Consider the following 20629-nt stretch of genomic DNA (forward strand, 5'->3'; position numbering starts at 1 on the left):
AAACACACACACAAACTCATGATGATGACGACTAGTCGACCGACCGACCAGTCAGCCTGTTTGTTTGTTACTTTGACAGAATTCTCTCATTTAATAAGACGCTTTCACTCAGGGACAAATTCAAATATACCACCGTATTCCTCCACCATCGTATTCGTATGTGCGACCAATGTATATTGATAACAACCACTGTGTTCAATGCTTGCTTACTTTGCACACTCTTAAAAATATACAGTTTTATTATATTTTTCTATTGAATTAGTTTATTAACTTTCTGATAGATAATTGTATTTCAACCCGAAAAACGAAATTTTAAAGTTGAGTTCTACGAGAGGTCGTTTGCATTTAATTTGAGAGATGGTACTAAATTATAAATTTCTCGGATGTTTAAAGTAGTCACATACCCAAAAAATTGGGAATTATCAGGGAATATTGGCTGTTAATTGCTATGGAATTTAAGTAAATCTAAGCGGTACCAAAAACTCCAATAATAAAATGAATTTTTATGATTAGGGTTTTAACTGTATTTTTACCCAAACCACAAACTTTTAATTTTTTTTCGAGGCCTAATTATAGGAATTTTATCGGTAGGCTTAAAATTACATCAGCAAATTGAAATTATTTCCCCGTTTTTGGAATATCTACGGTAAATAGTACCTAAAAATTCTGTTAATTCGATGGCTAGATATAAAGTAGTTTTAAAGATATCGCTGAAAATATCTCCAAACGTATCATATATGATTTCGGCCAATCGATAAATGAGCGTGATTTTTTGCTTTTTCTTGGTCTAAATTGCTCAATATACCAAGTCAAATCAAATTCCGAAATAAAAAGTTGTTTGAAATTTTTTCAAATGGGTACAGGCAATTTCTCGTATAGTTTTAAGGAAATTTTTTAGAAATGATTTGCTTACTAATCAAATGAATTCGATTTTCATTATTTTTGGGTCCTAAATACTCTTGTAACACTAAAAGTAGAGACAAAATTGTTTGATTTATTGCAGTGGCATGAGGTAGATGGACAAGAACCCCGGTGCATAGAGAAAAAAGCGAGCCCCTCAAACTTGACTAGCGAGGTTTGCTAGTATACTTTTATAGTTTACATTGCCCTATGAGCTTCGGGGCCCTGGTGCATACCTCCTAGCCCTTCAATAGCTACGCTACCGGTTTATTGCAATAGGATATTCTACTGTGTTTGAAAAAGTTCTCTAAAATGTACTCTTAATAAGAAGCCACAAAAAATATATTTCGGCAAAATAAACACGCTTTTTTGCCATACAATTCAATTCAATATTAAACCTTTTTTATTCCCTAAAAACGCCGTCAGCCATTTTTGGTGATGTAATATTGGTAAAAACAACAGTCGTGTATGTAATTATTATATGTATAAATAAAGTTGATGGTAACATTAACCTACAATTACTATGAAAGCCATCAGCAAATTAGTAATTAATGCATATTATATTTGCCCATAGGATGTCACATAATGGTGGCTCGTGTTTTAGGTCACGGGACATACATATTAAAAATTTCGACTTTTAATTTTAATATAATAAAACAATAATGTGTTTTTATGACTCAAAATCAGAATATTAAAGTATATTTCGTATAAATTTTAATTTTTATCAAACTTTAAATAAAAATTGACCATTTAACGTACAGTTTTCGAGATGTCGCAAGAAATTTTATAAGAAAAAAAAATTTAATTAAATATGATTCATAATAATGAAATGGAAATTTATACTATAAATTGTAGAAAATGAATCTTTTTATTATTATAAAACAAGTTTGGGATATCTTTGTTAGAATATGAAAGTAAAATGGAAATATTTATCAAGAGTAAAATTTTAGAAAATATTTTTTACTACATATAAATGAATATAATAATTTATTTAATCAGAAAGTTATGGATCTGACCCCAAAAGGCTAAAACCATCACGACATGTTTATTATCGGTACTGTACAATAGTGGAACGGTGTTACCCAGCCTTGTTGTTACTGACATGACTGTTGCAGGTCACTCTTTTTACACTGAACAATATACACAGATCCATCCTGATCCCGTCTTTTGCATTTGTTTATTTTATTGCATACGCATAAAAACGTATTCACGAAGCGTCATCGTGGAGTCAACAGCATCTGCCTTCAATAATTATTTGTCCCTCGAATTTTTATTCAATATAGTTTAGGTATTGATTTTTTTTTTTGGATATACCCAATAACGATCTTTTATTTGTTAAAAATAATACAATAAATTTTTTTTTTTGCGATCGTAAACACCGTGCATTCTTTTTAAATAGAAGGGTTGGGTAAGTGTTTTCTGATAGTTTTTTGCTACTTGAAAAATATCCCGCCGATTCATAATAATTATTGAATCGTATTTTCAATCAATATTGAAGATTCATGAGCTTATGGCACAATGTTCCTCGCTTATTTAATTTTTGCCAAGAAAATTGGTATCATCAATGATTTCAAAAAAAATATGTCAGGATAATATAATTAATTAAGCTGTCAAGGATAATATAATTAACTTTCTCAAGTCCAGCTTTTCAAAATGTCTTAATTTAATAGTTTGGACATTCAGGAATTATTCTGTTTAATCGATTCTTGAAAAATTAAGTAATTTTCATCACTAATTTTTTTATTCAATGATAATTTTAAGTTATTTCGATACCGAAAAAATGAAAAGGATTCAAAATTTTATTTATCAATTAATTATATTTTTAAACTTCTTTCGTTAAAAATGCATATCGATTCTCTGAACGGTTTATAATAAATTTACTATCAAAGTAAGTGCTTTTACCAAAAAAGGGTACATTTCTCATAAACCGTTCAGCGAATTGATATGAATTTTCCACAAAAGACTTATACAAGGACGTTTAATTGATAAATATAATTTTAAATTTGTGTTATCATTTTCATTTCAATTCTTTAAGGTATTTCAATACCGTAAAATGAAAATGATATCAAAGATTTGTGAAAAATTCATATCGATTCTCTGTACGGTTTAGGTGAAATTATCAAAATTATAACTATCAAAGTCAGTGTTTTTCTATCAAAATCACCAAAAAAAGTATGTCATTTTTATGCACAGTTCTTAAGACTGTTCTATACACATTTTGATTGGTGTGAAATTAATGTTTGATTAGCGTGAAACTTGATGATTTTTTTAAGAAACCTCTTAAATATTCATAGGTGGAAAAAAAATCTATAAAGAAAAGCGGTTTTCCAAATAAGAATAGTTAAAGCTACAATTGAATTTCAAGCACTGCGGCTATATCCTTTACTCTATCGATTTGAAATCTGGATATGTTATAGATTCGAAAATCCTGTTAATTTTTCCAATTTTCATTGTTCACACCTAGGTACTTTTTCTTATTCCACTGTACCTGAATGTGAACAATGAAAAGTTGGCAAAATTAACAGGATTTTCGAAAAATAAAAGTGTGCAGGACAGGTGAGTGGATTCTTAAAAAAATTATATTATTTAGTTAAAAAATTAGTTCCACGCCAATTAAAAATTTGTACATAACAGCCAGTTAAATTTTGAATCACTCTCTTATCCAATACTCTTAACAGATAACATACACGGTATGGAGAGTACTGGTTTGTACCTCGCCTACAATTTTGAAAAGTTTTTGGTGCCTTAATCTAGATGTATTTTTTTTGACTTCTTCTATAGTTCTCCGCTTTTCACTTCTTACATTTTCATGATGATTTTCAGTTAAATATTTCCTAATAAACTCAAGTGCTAACATCATTCCTACATTAAGTAGTTTTACCTACACTAAGTAGTTTTTATACCATGCTTATATATAATATGCAAAGTATACTAAGTTTAGTCCCAAGTTTGTAACGCTTTCGATTGTCCGTCCGTCCGTCCGTCTGTAGACACGATAACTCAAAAACGAAAAAAGATATCAAGCTGAAATTTACAGCGAGCTCAGGACGTAAAAAGTGAGGTCGAGTTCGTAAATGGGCAACATAGGTCAATTGGGTCTTGGGTCCGTAGGACTCATCTTGTAAACCGTTTGAGATAGAACAAAAGTTTAAATGTAAAAAATGTTACTTATAAAAAAATTAACAACTTTTGTTTGAAACATTTTTTTGTAAACATGACTGTTTACTCACGAGGGCACTCATTAGATGCAAATTTTATGTGTGACATGTATGTATGTGTAATGTGATAGAGTAATCAACACTGTCTATGCATGGTATTTCAACAATTAACTCAGTCAATTGTTTGTTTTCACTTGTTAATTATAACATTTCGATATTGGAATTTTTTAGAATTGGAGTATTTTTATCAAATTTAGAAATTACAAACAAATTAAAATAACTAATTGACTGTTAAAGAAAATCAGTGATCAAATCACAAAACATTCCTTAAAAATGTTTTTTTTTTTTTTTTTTTGACAAACCAAATTCCAAAAATAGGTAGTCAATTTTTACATTGAACAATCATTATTTTATCTTCATATTATATTTTGAGTAAGTAAGTTTGCTTATTTCCGTTGCAATAAATATTTTTAATGAATACTGCTGACTGACTGTACTTTTTAATTCCAAGAAGAGGTTTATTTTTATCCTTGAATTTGTCATTTAAAAGCAAATAATTTTTACCTGATCATAATTTTTTGGTATATACCGTGTTTGTGTTGCATGCACATACACTGCATAAACATAATACAGTAATGGCTATTAGATCGTGAGCCTATAATGAAATAAACTTCTATGATTCTTTTTGTCTGCCATTTGGAAGATAAGTTTAACAATAAAGAAAAATGACGTTTAAATCGTGGTTAGAGCGTAGAAATTGTGGAAATCGAGTTTTCAATTCTTGCATTCCGATGATGTTTCTTTTGCCCGCCGTTTATATTAAAAAGGAAGTAATTGACATCACAAGCAGAAACAAATGCCAGGATTTTTTCTAACTGTCGAAAAGATTGAAAAATGAAGCCTAATTTTTAAAATTGCATACTCAATTTTTTCGATTATTACAAACTTTATGTCATTTGTTTCTAAGAAATGAGTTGTCAGCGACTTTCTTTTAAGGTAGTTGCTCCGCGATTGCAATATGTCAAGAAATTTACAAACTTGGTAAATAAGTTATTAAATGCATAATACACAGCATGTTATAATTTGAAAGGGATTTACCGCATCGTTTATGAGATAATTGCGATTAAAATTGATCTACATATTTATGAAAAACTGATATCAACTAGAATTGTAAGTCTAAAAAAATTTGAAAATTAATCTCCACATAGTATCAATACAAAATTGAAAATAACTCGTTAGCACTCGCGCTATGAGCATTTTGTTCACGTTCAATTTAAAACAACTTTAATTTTTCATATGTGGTTGAAACTTTTTCTATGTTCATATAATCTATTTTGAATTATAAATTTTTCAGATTTTTTCTACCTATTTACAGTTAAAAAAAATATTTTTTTCAGTTTCTTCAAAATTGTGAGAATTTCTCTCACCATGGGAGTAGAGGTGTAACCAAAAATTATTTACTTGAGAAATTTTCGGGTCTGTTCGTGTACTTTCGTTACTTTAACGATGTTCCAGCATGGTATTTGCAGTTTCTATGTTAAAGCAATGGTACAATTTTTTTTTCGACAGAATTTAACGAAAAATTAAATTTAAGAATTTAATAATGCTTACTATTAATTCCCAAAGTTTCAGAAATTTTGACCGTTTAAAATGGGAAATAATTATGCCAACGTCCCAATTTCGATCAATTTACGTCAAAATTAATATCTCGAAAGTGAAAATTAATTTCTAAATTTTTTTTTTAGAATTTTATTGTATAAACATTTTTTTCTACTTTTTCTTCAATATATAATAATATCATAAAAAATAGTTGGAGAGACCGGACATTTTACATGCTTTAAATGGGACATGACCCTCAAAATCGCGAACTTTGTCTTTAAATATCATCTAAACGGTCAAAAATTATGAAATTTTAGGAATTCATAAATAAAGCTATTATAAACCCGAGAAAAAAAATTCGGCCAAATCTGTCGAAAAGTGATTTCATGCTGGTACTACCTTAATTAAGTTGTACTCAGTAAATTAAAAAAACTTATGATTTAGTAAATTTAATTATTTAGATTATTTCCCTGCTCTAATATTTCCACTCTCAAACATCATTCAATAATCACGTAATCAAACTATTTTAATTAGCTAGTACATTAAAAATAAATTTATATAAAATTATGTAGAGGTTACGATGTCAGAACGATATTTAACGCATGTCAGAACGCGTGAGCAAATCTCTCATCACGCGATTACAGATCACCGAACGTTTGACGCGAGTGCTGAGGGAATAATCGCACATTTAGACGATAATTTTTAGTGGAAGGGATACGGAAATAATTGTATAGAGTAGACAACTATAATATAACTGTTGCAACCACAATACTAAAGAGTATTGTGGTTGTAACAGAAACAACTATAGCAGAATATTGTAAATAACTGATTACACATCGTATTGTGTGTTTGAAACCTCCACTGGTACAGTATTATACAAAATTATACCTTATTTCACTACAAGTTCATATACTCCTACCATGCAAAACTTTTGGACAATATTGTAGCGGAGCAACGTTATAAATATTAAAGGCGTTTAAGGTTTTAATCTTATTTTTCCTAGAAATTTCGTTTCATTATAGGCTCACGGTAATATAGCACAAGCACTATGTATGTGTTTTGTTATTACTTTTAACTATTTTATATATTTATTGTACTTCGGTATTGTGTTCAGTTTTAGTTGTGTACTTCATATTTTTCACTCACTGATGGTGGTTCAATAAATAATATATAATAAACACCGTGTCTATTTCAACGGTAACGTAAAGAAAATAATTATTACACATATTATTTACACGTTGAGATTATTCCTAACCGTTACTCATAACTCAAAAAATTTGAAGTAGAAGAAACCCTCAGCTTTGATTCATTTTATCACGAGAGGCTACATTAATAGGTAGTTCACAAAATACACCTGCAAATCTCTCAACTGTATAGAGGATTGTAAAGAATATCATGCCATCGGATTGTTAAGGTGATTGTAAACCTACAGTATTGTAAGAAAGTTTTGGTTTATTGCACGGTACATACATATAAACCAAATACAGTAGAATCTCGATAAGTTAAAGTCCAAGGGAAACACAAAATATTTTAAGTTATAGAGGTTTTAAGTTATCAAGGGTCTATGTTAGGTAAAGGTTAATATAGAGGTATGTACATGTTTCTATGTACCCTAGTTAATATAGAGGTATGTACATGTTTCTATGTAGTTTTGAGGGCCTATACAGAGATTATTTATTTAAGTTATAGAGGTTGCGTATTGTAAGTTATAAAGGTTTTGGGCTCTGATGGGAAGGGAACATAGTATTTTTTGAAGTAACAGAGGTTTTTATGTTACCGAGGTTTAAGTTATCGAGATTCTACTGTACATGCTTTGTAGTCAAGTAATGAGCTATTTTTAGCTTTACAATACCTCGCAACTACAAAAATATACATTGTGTATATATATTGTGTGCAAGTGATGCTTTATGGTATTATTATAAACTACAAAATTGTCTAAATATTTTAGATAGTTTTTTATCACACTGTCTAGATTTTTTGATATAGAAATATACAATTGAAAAGGATAACTTATATGATTCATCATAGGTGACCTAGGAATTTTTTGTGATTTTTGGAAACTTTGTTAATCAAAAAATGTATTTATCAAGTTTTATTGAAATCCCTGGTATTATCCAATACTTGCAAATCTCCTTATATGAATAAGATTTTAAATTGTTTCGGATTAAAATCACTCTATATACCGAGGTTTATGTAATTCTGAAGCAAAAGGTACTTTGTGATTTTTTTTCAGTTTTTTAAAGGGTTAATAAAATTGCGAAAAAATCAAGAAAAATACACAGTGTAATTCTCTGATAGGATTATTTCTTCAGTCGACGTCGTAGAAACTCAACGTTCAATCGCGTTATTAACCAGATTTTCGTGTCTACAGATTATTTGAGGTAATTAAAAATAAAGGCGGTAATTAACTAAAAAACATAAACATTCTAAAATACTTTCTTGATCCTAGTTTGCAAAAATTCGGGAAAATTATGGCTTCAATCTTCTTGAATTACTAGAAAAATTAGAGAACAATTTTGATAAATTATAATGGAATAATCATGATGAACTTTTAAAAGTTGATTCCTATCATCCTGATTAATTATCATGAATAAAAATTATATGTGCTTGTTGTTGTTATCGTGCAAACAGGCACACTGTGTAACAGTGAAATGGTGAAATGAAATGAACACATACTATGTGTAAACAAAAAAATATCCTTTCGTTCTTCAAATATCTACTAAAATATTACTTTCATGGTTCAAATAATTTGTCGCAGGCTCGATTTTTTGTTAATATTTTACGCTTTCATATTGGTAATTTGAATTTAGGCATATAGTTTGAGGGTTATACCATGCGTTTAATGTGCATCTTGGTATAGACATCTCCCACGAATATGACAGAGTACATACGTTAAGCAATGCGTGTAAGAAAGATGAGTTATAGGTGTTACATATTTCTTGAAACCGTGTAGATTCGGTTCCCTTTAAGCTGTACCATTCTACTGCTGCTGTGTGTGCTGTATACAACCCATATCAAAAAACATGCCTATAACACCTCTTTCTTGCACACATTGCTTAATGTATACATACGTTCTCTCTCATACTCGTGGGAGGTGTACTATGCCAAGATGTTAATTATACAACCAGTATAGGCAAATAGTAGTTGTTGCATTTATCATTATTAAATAGTTATTTCTCTATCGGACGCTAAATTATGAAGGATAGAGTTTCTCTTATACCTTTATTGATAAATCAAAAACGCTGTTTATATTGAGAAGGAGTACATTATTAAGTATTTGTGACTACTAAATACGCGCTGGGGAATCAGACAGAAAATATTTCTAGAAACTCGAACATCTTGTAAAAGAATAATCTCGAATATAATTTTTTACCGGATAAAACTCCACAGGTAAAAAATTATTATCTCTTAATTCTTATATGGGTAACGGAACGTCTTAAAAAGCATTCCTTGTTTATACATCAGTACCTAATTATTTTGTTCGAACTAACAAGTTACGGTTTGCCAAGGCCGAAAATTCATACTACAAAGACATTGGTTGACACTGCCTGAGATTATTACTACAGTGCAGATCAAAGCGAAGCCGAACTCACAGATGCTTTATCAGATTGTATTTTATTCTCAGAGGCTTCTTAATAACTTTTTTTCACCGGGAGTGCTTTATATTTGAATATTAAATAAAAATTGCGATCTTAAAACATAATTGATTTCAATTTTTTGCTCACGCGTTTTGCACATGCGTCAAGTATTTCACGCGTTATATATTCTTTAACTTTGTAAATCGTATCTTTTATATACATTTATTTTTATACACCCGAACCAAAAAAAAGGGTGTTATAAGTTTAACCGCTATGTTTGTCTGTGTGTCTGTCTGTGGCATCGTAGCGCCTAACGGATGAACCGATTTTGACTTTTTTTGTTTATATTAAAAGATAATTTAACGAGGAGTGTTCTTAGCTATGTTTAAAGAGGAAGAAAGCCGGGAAAATGAAAAAATAGGCGATGATCGTCAAAATCGGTTCAGTTTGGAGAAAGCTTTAAGGAAAAAAAGATAATTTAATGGAGAATATTCTTAGATAGGTTTCAAGTGTGAGTTTAGGGTTCCGTATCCGAAAAATTTCTCGGATTTTTTTTTTTAATGCACTAGCTATTTATAAATAGTATGATTACGTGATTATTGAATGAAGTTTGAGAGTGAAAATATTAAAGCTGAGAAATAGTCGAAATAATTAAATTCATTTTAACTAGTTTCGCCATATTTCTATCACAAATTTTTTTAATTTATTGAGTACAACTTTTATTAAGCTAACGAAAAAACACAAGAGGCCTTGCTTACATCATTACATATATTTTTGTTTACATCATTATCCTCGTGATGAGAGAAATTTTCACAATTTCTGAGAATAGATAAAATTTTATGAAGATAGAAAAAGTTTCAACTACATATAGGTACTATTTGAAAAATAAAAGATATTTTGTTTTAAAACGAGCGTGATCAAAATGCTCATCACGAAGTGTTGACGAGAGATCGATTCAGATTTAAAAAAAACCGTAAAAATGCTAAATAACAGTCAAAAATTTATTGAAAACTACAGTGATACTAGGAATGTTTTTAATTTCCCATTTTTGTGTTTTCTTTGCTTCTAAAAGCTATCCTCATGGTTTTTTTCAGCTATCAGCAACTTTGAGATGAAGAAATCCTAACCGAGTGATTTCAATTTTTATGGTTTTTGTAAAAGATATTAATATAATAAGATGAAATCACACACGTATTTTGTGGCTATTAACGGTCTTTGCAATGTCTATTATAAAATTATTTTTTGATAAGTTTCTTTTCAAAGTTATATATTTTGATTGAACAAAGAGATTTTGCAGCAATATGATCTTATTTTTATAACTTGTGCGGTTTTATAGTCATTGTAAATTTGAACGTGCATTTTATATATAAACTAAGGATTTTATAAAAACTTTTATTGGTGATTACAATAGAATTAAAAAATATTCTTCTTTTTTAGAAGGGTTATGAATTTATTATGATGAAGTTAAAAATCGTTTTTTTTTTTCACACATACATTTTGCAAAAGTTTTTGTTACCTGTTCAAAATCTACCTATATCTATCACAAAATTATTAATAAATTTATAATATCAATTTTCAATATGAAATGTATTCAGAAATATTTAATTCCATTTATAAATGTGGCTTCAAATGAATTCCCTTCAAGGTTGATTCGATGTATGTTCAAATTAAATTCAACAAGTGAAAACAAACAATTGACTGAGTTAATTGTTGAAATACCATGTATAGACAGTGTTGATGACGCAATCTTTTGTTTTTTGACGTCACGTAAATAAAGAAAGATATCCACACACACATAACTGATATTCCCATATTAATACATACTATAAAATTTGCACCTAATTAGCGCCTTCGTGGATAATCAGTGATATTTACAATAAAATGTTTCAAACAAAAGTTGTTTATTTTTTTATAAGGAACATTTTTCACATTTAAACTGTTTTTATATCTCTAACGCTTTACAAGATGGGTCTTACGGACCCAAGACCCAATTGATCTATGCTACTCATTTACGAATTCGGTCTCATTTTTTACGCCCTAAGCACGCTATAAAAATTTCAGCTTGATATCTCTTTTCGTTTTTGAGTTATCATGCTTACGGACAAACAGACGGACAGACAACCGGAAATGGACTAATTAGGTGATTTTATGAACATCTATACATATTTTTTTCGTAGCATCAATATTTTTAAGCGATACAAACTTGGGATTAAACTTAATATACTATGTATATTTCATATATACATGATATAATTATTTGTGTGTCGTTGATGGTATAAAATTTATATTTTGTGCAGATACGGCAGGATTCTGATAACGTTAGTAAACGAGTATCTAGGTACTGAAAAGTTTTGATTAAGGTAATGGTTTAAGATACAGACATTATTGCAAAATTTATAATAAGTAGCCAGATGTGATGGGTGTATAAATTTTTATCTTTGCCATTTTAATTGTTCTTGCAAAATAATGCCCATTCACCTGTTCATATTGTTAGAAAAGCTGCCTTAAAGGTTTTTTTATAGTTATGCGATTACTTATACTAAGCCCATTCTGTAATAACAAGCGGGCTAAAATCGGGGCTCAAGATTACATCTTATTTTTTTTAAATCTCATCGTAATGGGAAAATAATACTCTCTGTACTTTCGGTAATTATTTAGCTTTCGATATTTCGAAAGCCAAGGCAGACATCGAACAAAATTCATCATCAAAATTGAAAATAAGGTACAAACAATTTCAACCACAAGTTTAATCTTCCGATTTTCGTACTACAGCTCCGATTTTGATTATTTTTTTTACAAAGTGATTCTTTTGGTATATTATTTAAAATCAGAAACATTTCAGATGGGAGAAATAACCTGGAGGGGGAATGGGAAATGTCGCGACTGATATATCGACGCCCAGCCTGAATCGTTAATGATAGAAGTTAGGAATTTCGAGAATACATTGATTTTATTTAACTTGTTCACTATTTAATGGATTGTAACTTTTAGTGCCAATCCCTAATAATTTTGAAAAGAAAGTACGTTCATGTTACTTGCTGATAATGTAGCATTATATAGATGAAAGAATTTTTAAAATCGGTTTCGTAGTGAACTCAAAAATATCGGTTTCAATATTTAATAGATTTTTACTTTTGTTGCGGAACCTTAATTTTTTTGAAAATAAAATAAAGAACATTTTTTTGTTGATAATGTAGCACTCTAAAGGTGAAAGAACTTTTAAAATCGGTTTAGTAGTGAATTCAAATTTGTATTTTCATACAAACTTTCATCCCCTATTTAACCATTTTAGGGGATGAATTTCGAAAAATCCTTTCTTATGTGACACCGATAGTATAAAATCGATATCTTCTCGAAATTCCAAACTTCTATCATTAGCGATTCAGGCTGGGCGTCGATATATCAGTTGCGACATTGAGTATTCCCTCCCAAATTATTTCCCCAATCTGGAATGTTACTGATTTTAAATAATATACAAAAAGGATCATTTTGAAAAAAAAATCATCAAAATCGGAGCTGTATTGTTATCAATGACTTGTCTTTCTTTCTTAAAATTAAATTTTGAGTTAAAATTTTTTGCTCGGACAAGACAAGGACACTAAAATAATATTCAAAACATTTGATATGATTTCACGTTCAAAATAATAATTTTACTTTGAGAACTAAATAATATTATGGACACTAAGCTTTGTAAGAAGAAGCTTGCCTGTGTACACTCTACATAACATACATATACGTAGAGGAGAATAATATTGAATTCTCTAACGTTAACGTTAGTAGTTTATATATATGTAGTGTATAATATATATATATATATATATACATATATACAACACACAGAGTTTTGTTATCGTGTGAAACGTGCTGGTCGTTCTGAGGGGGCGGTCGACATGACGAGCGTTTGGGGTGGACACAACGTGTAGTAGTCCGGCGGCTGACGTCGTTGCCGCGTAGGTCGCGGTCCGCGAAACCCCCTCTCGTTCAAACACACATCTATACCATACATACATACATACATACATATTATTCTACTGCCATCGCATGATACAGCAAGTTGAGTTGAATTGAGAGAGAGAAGAACCCCACAGTGATCTCATCTACAACAACTGCTTTACCAAACGGTGGTGGTGATATGTCCTGGCCTCCTACTCTTCTCTCTTTATCCACTTTATCCTCTCGTCCTCCAACCACCCCCTCTCCTCTTTATATATATATATATATATATATATATATGTATATGTGTGTGTGTGTATGTGTATTTTCTCTGTTGCTTGTTGCCTACGAAACCCATCTCACCCATCCTAAGAGCCCTAAAGTGTGTTTCGTGTGCATGTATTTGTGATAATATGTAAGGGATGTTGATTTTCCTATGTAGTTGTATATGACTGTACCATTCAACTGTACGAACCACTGACTATGTTGGGCGCATGTTAGCAGAGGGTGAGTTATCTCTGAGGTGGTATATGTTGACGGTTCTCTTCTATACATGTATACACTTACACATTTAAAGTGTATTATATTACTAATACTACCCTTATCGTATGTATGTATGTGTGTGTGTGTGTGTATGTGTATGTTACCTCGAATAGAAACACGGTCTAATAAATTGGCAACAACATTGATTATAAATTCTGCGCCTAAAATATACTCGTTAACCGTATATATATGTTCACAACACTATTCAAATGGACACACAATATAATCACAGAATATATTCATTTTACACTAAGAAAAGAGGCCTTATTTTAGTATATTATCCGAATATGTATATACAAATTTAATAAAATTTCAAGCTATTCAAGAAACCTTGTGTATGAACCTTTTTAGGTAATGAGATGTTTTTAGGTCTTTGAAAAATTGAATAAATTATACTAAATATAAAAAAAACTTGTTTTAGCCCTATATTCGAAACACTCTGATGTATTTTTTCCCCTTGAAACTCATTTTATACTGAGAAACGAGGATTTATTTTAATTTACTATCTGAATATATTTATACAAATTTAATAAAATTTCAGGCTATTCAAGAAACCTAATATATGAACCTTTTTAGATAATGAGATGTTTTTAGGTCATTGAAAAATTGATTAAATTATACTAAATATAAAAAAAAACTCGTTTTAGCCTTTTATTCGAATACACTGGGATGTATTTTTTCCCTCGAAACTCGTTTTATAATAAGAAAAGAAGTCTTATTTTAGTATGTTATTCGAATATATGCATACAAATAAATTTAATAAAATTTAAGGCCATTCAAGAAACCTTGTCCAATTTGGATATAATATGTTTTAGATTTTTGAAAAATTTATTAAGGTAAACTATCGAAGGGCGATGGGCCGATGGGCCGATAAACGATATACATAAAAATGGTTTTTACGTCATAATGGTAAAATTTAAAACTTTATTGGGTATATGTTATAATTTAGATACTGTTTATTACAGATATATTAATAATTCATCATCACATTTACAGAAAGAAATATGTGTATACTTTTTGGAAAGTTTTTGACGAGGTGAATTTGAAGATATTTTGAGACCCAATACAGCTTTAAAATCATCCTTTAAACATCTTTTGTAATAAATTCTTATCAATTCTCTGTACGATTTACGAAATTAACTATCAATGCCAGCGTTTTTTAGTAACTCGCTTTTCTGGTAAAAACGATGATATTGGATTGTGAATTGTCTCAAAATATGTTCATTAGGCTTGTCAAATTTGCTCAAAATATAAAAAAAAAGTTTTTGATATATATTCAAATACACTAGGGTGTATTATTTCTTACAGCTTACGCGATCGGAAAGTACAAATTATTCCCCTTTAAAATCCGTTTGGACTTTTTCCAATATCTAGGGCCCTTTAATCAATTTTTCCTATTCATGACTTTCGTTATTTGAGTTTGTTTGAAAACTAAACTTCTTTAATTAAAAAAAGTTCCAAACTTTTTGCGTTACGTTATTACGTTAATAGATAGTTAAAGATGGATAGAAGAAAGAAGTTAAAAATTTAAACAATAAATAGTATATTTTTGGCATATGTGATATAAAGGCCGAAACGAAGTAAAGCTATTATATCACATGCGTCAGGAAATCTAACTTTCTGACCGTGAGGTGAAGATATAAAAGTCGCCTTTCCCGATGTTAAATAAAGTCGGAACAAGATCGTACTTTCGGCTAGTATTTAGCCAATATTTTATCTACGCTCGTGAGATAAGAACTACTTAGTCCACTCTTATTGCGTGGGTAAATAGTTTATTACCGCACGCATTTTCTTTACCACACGCATTTCAACCAATCAAATTAGCCAAATTACGAAATTCTTAATATTAGTATGTAGATAAGTGTTTCGATTTAATCAGTGTATTGATTAAAAAATTATGTAATTAATTAGTGTAATAATTATTTAGTTAATTATTTAATGCCATTACAGCATTTCGTCTCATTTTATCCGTATTTTGATAGTTGGTAAATATAATTTCTTTCAATGTGCAATTGAAACTAATTTAATATAAAATCAATAAAAGTAACATAATACTAATACTTCATAAGTTTGGGGCTAAAAAGTTCGAAAATTGCATTGAAAATCAATTATTTTGTCATTGAATCGTATAACTAATGGGTATAATAGAAAGACAGCTGTGTAAGGAATGATTTTTTGAAGATAGGTCGGGGTATCCGTAGATCTCGGGACCCTGGAAATTTGCATAATTTGTTCAGGAAAAAGAGAGAATGGTTTTTTTCAGTATACCGTTGAATTATTTACTTTCGAATTAATAATTTATATTTTTACAAAAATTTCATATTTTTTGTCATCAATTCCTTAATGCAGGTTCTTTATTTTTTTCCAACAATTTCTCTTTTTGTGACAGAGAATTTGTTTTCTTCGATGATAAATTTGCAGTCAAATAAATTGCACCTAATATTATGTGAATAAGTTAAATTTCGTTAATTTCCACAACACAATTGCCAACGATATTAGTTATTTTGATTATCCATTTTTTAATTTCTTTGTAATAATAGGTACTTTTTCTTTTCTATAAACTATAAAGAACAATAAGTAACTGATTCTTTTAAGTAAAATGTACCTAATAATAAAGTATACTTAATTGTAATCTTTAAAAGTATGAATTCAAAAGAATAAATTAAATATACAACATATAATATTTAACTACATATTTATGTTAATAATTGGGTATATATACTCATATTATATAATGTCTAATCCTTTTTCTCTAAAACCTTAATTATTCGTATATATATTTATTTTTATTTATATTCGAGGGGACAACGACAATATAAATAAAAACATTCTAACATGTGACTCATATTTCACAAATAAATCATTATCAGTTTTGAGGCGGACGAAATGCACTGTTATATTAAAATAAAAGCAATTTATAAAATTCTATTTATTTTGTCGCGAAAAATAATGTGGAATTATTTTTTAACGGTAGTGTTCGTTATTTAACAAATAATAATATTATCAATCGTCATCGATACAATGTTAAATAAATTGTGTCGATGACGTCATTTCGGTATTATGATGTTATTCTAATATATTTTTTCTCGCCATTTTCGCAAAGTTTCTATTTCGTGGTTTTTCAATTCCACTATGAAATGAGATATAATATATGCTATAATATTAGTGACGGCTATAATATTAGTGAAGAATAAAAAAAAGGAGATACGACGTTTGTTTCGAGTTTAAATGCCAACAAATAACTTATAAATGAAAAAAAAAACGAATTTTTTTGATAACACAACCAAATTTTATTCTATCTGAATGGAATTTTTTTTGAAACTCACTAATTTTGGATCCAAATTTTATCTATAGTGTTAGTTATTCGCTACCATTCACTTTCGGGCTAACTATCGGAAATGCATTTAAGATTAAATGTTAATGGTTTAATTTTATTACAAATTTGAAACATATGACCCAAATTTGGGACGGTTTCATTCTTGATTTATCGATAGAGAAGATTTTATGGATGTGATAGAGCAAAATTCTGGCTCTATTCTAAAAATATATACAAGTGTCTTTGTTACAAAATAAAAATTCAAATTTTGATACACAATTTCTCCAAAAGGGCGTATCCTAAAATTTAATACTACTTTAAGATTTAATATTGATAATCAACCTGTAAAATATAATTTTGGGACAATGGGCTTACTCTATGTTAAAAATATTAAAAAGTGTCTGTCCACGTTAAAGAAATAAAATTTCTTGGATCTCGATCCTGATGTAAATTGGAATGCATAATTTTCCCAAAACGGTGATTTAAGATTTTAGGAGTCTAGATCTCTGTGTGCTTTAAAAATGTACTTTGTTTTTTAAATGTTGGCATCGATAAAACAACTTCACTATAGTCGCAGAAACGAAGCAATGTAGTTCGATAAAGAACAGTAAATGGATTTGAATGCGGTTTTCGGCGTTCGATTCATTAGACCGCCAGGAAATTTTGTGAACTAAATTGACTTATAAAAAATTAAAAATATGTAATTTGCATAAATAATATGCATTTTATACTTGCATTTTAAATTAACCGTAAATATACTAAATTCACAATACGGTTAATACGGATGAAAATGATTCAAATTTGTTATTCGGGATTTTTTGGGGTCGATGAACACGATTATCACGACAGAATTGATTTTCGAGGAACCTGGTTCCCGGTTCTCGTGATATTCGTGTTTAGCGACTCAATCATTTTCATCCCTATTAAAGGAATTGTGAATTTAGTAAATTTCTTGTTAATTTAAAATGCAATTATAAAATGCATATTATTTATGCAAATTGCATATTTTTGATTTCTTATAAATCAATTTAGGTAAGAAAATTTCCTGGCGCTCTAATGAATCCAATTCCGAAAACCGCCTTTAATTTCGACTTACTGTTCAAATTTTTCGAACTTTGACCGTTTTTAGTGTTTCGTTTCTGCGACTAATGAGAGAAAATTTGCAATAATTTTTAGTGTAGGTATAAATCACAAGTGTTTCAATTCCTTATATTATCCTTTGACATTTTCTTTATATTTTACTTGACGTCAAGGCGAATGCCTTTTGGTAAAATTACCATACATTTATATTTTCAGTGTTCAATCAAGAAACAGCAACAGTTGATATACATAAATCATTTGTGAATTAAAAAAAAAAAAAAAACAATTGCCACATTAAAAACAAATGTTTATAAATAAATAAAAAATATACTATAGAAAATTGTGAATGAGACAAAAAAATTCCAACACAGAAATTTTTCACATAAATTATACAATTTTTACTTGTTGGTAAAAATAATAAAAAAAAAAAAACATATACATATATATTATACAGGAAGAGCTATGTGTATTTACTTTTAAAATGTAGTTCCTATGTATACACTAAATGTAGGTATTACTACCTAAGCAGGAAATTGGTATATGAAGTTCATATTACGCAACAAAAACCCATTATCATTCAAAATCAGTTATATGAATTAATAACATTCAAAATAAAGTTATTAAAACTGAAAATAAAGTTTATTAAGCAATAGTTAATATGTTTCTAAACAAATTAATTTGTTTTTTAAAGAAGTATGACAGATAACTTTGGCTGAACAGATATCCATAAATTGTATCTCCTTCACCCTGTTTGTTTCATATTATTTTATTTACTTTTTAATGATCTTTGCCAGTTTATTAAAGGACAAAACGCGAAGGAAAGCTAAGTTAAAATAAAAAAACGAGAGGTGTCGTGGGACACCTGGTAGCAACTATATTCGTTTCGTACCTTGGTTAATTATAAATGTAGCGCTTAATTTTTTTATTTACAAGATATTTTTCTGAAAATTTAAGGTATTATTAGGTCAAATACTTGTTTGATTCTTTAAAGAATTTAATTTTATAGCTAATTTTAGTATTTACTATATGAATTAATTGTAGTATTAGTTTAAAAAAGACATTCTTCTGATTTAGTAGTCAACCCAACATGTGCGTACATTACGTTTGGTTTGATCAGGATATTAGGTTTATTATGACATAACACTAACTTTCAATTATCCCTATTAGCTTTAGCTTCTGATAACTTTCACAACTCCATTTTTTTAATGATAAATCGTAAAATTTTGACAAATTGACAGTTATAAAAATATTTTTCTTTTTTCTTAAAATTCATGGCAATATGAATCCATTGAAAAAGTCTTAGTTTCTTAGGTAACCTACATGTCAGTTTTTGGTGTCATTTTTTGTTGTTGCACTGTTTTTTGTTTTATCTTCCATCCAGCAAAAAAAAAATCAGAACGATAACAGGGGATAAGGAACATAGTTCCAATAAAATAATACATGATCTTGGAACGAACCTTTTCCGAAACTCTCAAATATAACTATGGACGAAGAAATAGAGACGTGTTCTACTCGTGATCTGTAGTCCTTCCAATGTTGTAGTCATTATGTAAAGGGGGTGTGGGGAGAACCTTTTCGGTAATGGCGGGTAAAATAAAAGATGAAATTCTGCTTAGCCGCCATTATCGAAAAAGGTTCCCCCCAATCCCCTTTACATAATGAGAACAACATTGGAAGGACTATAGATCACGAGCAGAACACGTCTCTATCTCCTTAGTCCACTATATCTTATACTCGAATAATTTCGGGTATTGATGTTAGGCTACTATACAATATCCTATATCTATACTCTACTAGAATGAAATTGTATGAATGAAATGTGTACTGTGTTATATATATATTTATATATACTACTATTATATACTATATACTATATAAATATATATGTGTATATATAGTCGGTAGTATAATACACATAGAACATAGCACAAGCACAACCTATAAAAAAAATACTATATGTAGAATAATAATTAGAAAGAATGTTCAACAGGTTTTTATTGACATTATTTTTCATTTTAAATTTAATCTTTTTATACTTTACTCTACACTAACTACTGTGTAATGGTGTAATGGTGTATGTATGTATATTTGTGTTGTAACACGAGGTTCATTTTTAATAGTAGTATTTAAACTTTTAATTATTTCTATCTACATGTAAGTATATGTGTTCATAATAAACTGAATTGTTTATTTAGTGTTAGAATGTAGGATAAATTGTCATTTGAGCTTCTTTGATTTTGCAAAATTTATAAATTTTCGAGGGTTTTTAGTTATATATATATATATATACATATAAAGTTTGAACGCTTAAAAATTTTGATGCTACGAACAAAATTTTGGTATGGGTGTTCATAGAATCACCTAATTAGTCCATTTTCGGTTGTCCGTCTGTCCGTCCGTCAGTGAACACGATAACTCAATAACGAAAAAAGATATCAAGCTGAAATTTTCACAGCGTACTCAGGATGTAAAATGTCAGGTTTGTAAATAAGCAACATAGGTCAATTGGGTCTTGGGTACGG

The 20629-nt window shown here is 29.2% G+C and overlaps 1 protein-coding gene across 1 annotated transcript in view; it reads left to right on the forward strand.

The window, feature by feature from the left end:
• Positions 1-20629, forward strand: part of LOC123292011 (dynein regulatory complex subunit 7) — a 99481-nt gene that overhangs the window by 7690 nt on the left and 71162 nt on the right. The window lies entirely within an intron of this gene.

Source organism: Chrysoperla carnea, chromosome 2 (assembly GCF_905475395.1).
Source record: "Chrysoperla carnea chromosome 2, inChrCarn1.1, whole genome shotgun sequence".
Classification (NCBI taxonomy): domain Eukaryota; kingdom Metazoa; phylum Arthropoda; class Insecta; order Neuroptera; family Chrysopidae; genus Chrysoperla; species Chrysoperla carnea.